The 2500-nt window shown below is 40.0% G+C and overlaps 1 protein-coding gene across 1 annotated transcript in view; it reads right to left on the bottom strand.

Annotated features, from left to right (window-relative positions):
- Positions 1-2500, bottom strand: part of LOC122254388 (uncharacterized) — a 49474-nt gene that overhangs the window by 46229 nt on the left and 745 nt on the right. The window lies entirely within an intron of this gene.

The raw sequence follows: 2500 nt of genomic DNA, 5'->3' as shown, positions 1-2500 counted from the left end.
AGACAATAAGTAAATACGACAGATAAGTGAATGCGTATAGGAGCAGCTTGGTCTATGTACCGGAAAGCGGTCGCTGCACCGGTGGGATGTGGGTTAGTGGCGCGGCCTCCACCAGACAGCTGCGTCTGCCTGTTATCGCTCGTCAGGGGTGGAGGTGGAGGGGGCAGCAGAGGTCCGGTTCGTCCGTTGACCTTGCCCTAGGAATTAAAATTTCCAACGCGGCGAATATCAGACGTAGATTGCTGCACTTCGGAATAGGTCAATTTCTGTGCAATCGTTGGATTACTTAGTCTTGATCTGAATCAGTCAAGTCAGTATACGTTAGCAGGACATATGTTACTTCATAACAAACTGCTGTTATATAAATAAACTTTACATTGTATAACTCATATGGAATTATATAGTACGGTAGTTCCATATGATAAAATATCTAGCGAGGTAACTCACATAACCTTACGTTGATATGCTTTTCCTTGATAGGCCTTCCTTATGAACGGTTACGCAAATAATTTCCCCAATCCAGTAAAATAAAGATTCGCACTTCACGACATCAAAACAAAAATAACATCATGATGAACTGATGAATCACGTACTGTATAACCTGCTTTTATAACCTTTCTCTCTTGGTGTTAGCATTCTCCTCTGCAACGAGGTGCAATGGCAGATGCATGGCAGATCAACTAGACTTCCTAAAGCAGACACGATTGCTGTGATCCTCGGCGCTAGAAAGTAACAAAAATAAATCTCTCTGCCAGTGAATTCCGATAAACATGTGAAAGTTACAAAGTTCATATTCTCTAAAATCATCGAACGGGAAAAACTGTGGACATTAAGTTTCCTTAAAAAGCGTAAAAAACAAATATGAAATTATCTATCATACTTCAACTTTACAACTTTACTAATGCGTAGAAGGCTGATTATCACAACATCATCAAAAATATTCTAAGAATACCCACTTTAATGTTGCATGTATTTATACCGAAAATGGTTATGTACTTGAAACGATATCGCGAAATTATCATAATCAGCCTTGAATATATTATCTTCAGAGGCTATCAAAGGTAATTTTCAGATAAATACGTATAGCTAGTTAACATTCATAACCTCTAATTCTCTGAGCTAAAGAATAAGATCAGCATTTATAATATAAGCCAATGGTCAAGGTCTTTACAGAAATTGAAATACGAAAAAAAAAACGATTAAGGTAATTAAGGCACAGCAATTCCCCTCAAATACTTAAAACCTAAACCTTATCATAATCTTATCATAACAAGGTAATAACACAAAACAGCTGGATAGTTGAAAATAACATCCATGATGCAATGACGCCAATCTAACCCAAAAGAAAGGGTGATTTGCATATGATATCAGTTGGAGAGTAAAAAGGACGAGTCTAAGAGGATAACAAACACGACATTATCTCATTTTCTTGTCATTGCATTGGCTTTTTGCTTGTGTCTCTCTGTCAGGCAGCAAGGACGGCGGATGCAGACTTACTTTTTGTGTTGCAATAAATCATACCTCTCAGTCGGACACACACACACACACACACACACACACACACACACACACACACACACACACACACACACACACACACACATGTCCAGGATTCATGTTGGACGAGCCGTTCACAAAACAACGAAGGAAAAACAAGAAAACGCCTATATACCATCATATTCCTACTCATGTGTTTTCCTGCTTTTGTCGTGTTTTGTGAACACACACATACTCACACACATATATATGTGTATATATATACATATATATACATATATACATATATTATATATGTATGTATGTATGTATGTATGTATGTATGTATTCATATCTATCGGTCTGTCTATATACACACATAAACACAAACACAGAGAGAGAGAGAGAGAGAGAGAGAAACAGAGAGGGAGAGAGAGAGAGAGAGAGAGAGAGAAACAGAGAGGGAGGGAGAGAGAGAGAGAGAGAGAGAGAGAGAGAGAGAGAGAGAGAGAGAGAGAGAGAGAGAGAGAGAGAGAGAGAGGAGAGAGAGAGAGAGAGAGAGAGGAGAGAGAGAGAGAGAGGGGAGAGAGAGAGAGGAGAGAGAGAGAGAGAGGAGAGAGAGAGAGAGAGAGAGAGAGAGAGGGAGAGAGAGAGAGAGAGAGAGAGAGAGGGGAGAGAGAGAGAGAGAGAGAGAGGAGAGAGAGAGAGAGAGAGAGAGAAGAGAGAGAGGAAGAGAGAGAGAGAGAGAGAGAGAGACACAGAGAGAGAGAGAGAGAGAGAGAGAGAGAGAGAGAGAGAGAGAGAGAGAGAGAGAGAGAGAGAGAGAGAAAGAAAGACTACCAAAAAAAATTGTCAGTGTGCGTGTATTTGTTTATAAGTGTGTGTGTTTCCGTGCATGGGCTGCAATATGAGTTGGCGCTCAAACTACAAATCAGGATAACATGCATAGAAGCAACATTGCACACTTTCGGCCGTCGCTAACAATAAATATTGCAATGAAGAGATCCCCAGAAAATAGAAAACG

The sequence above is a fragment of the Penaeus japonicus genome, unplaced genomic scaffold (genome assembly GCF_977035675.1).
Source record: "Penaeus japonicus unplaced genomic scaffold, GWHDUDI00000001_assembly GWHDUDI00000004, whole genome shotgun sequence".
Classification (NCBI taxonomy): Eukaryota; Metazoa; Arthropoda; class Malacostraca; order Decapoda; family Penaeidae; genus Penaeus; species Penaeus japonicus.
This window is presented reverse-complemented; position numbering and strand designations above follow the sequence as displayed.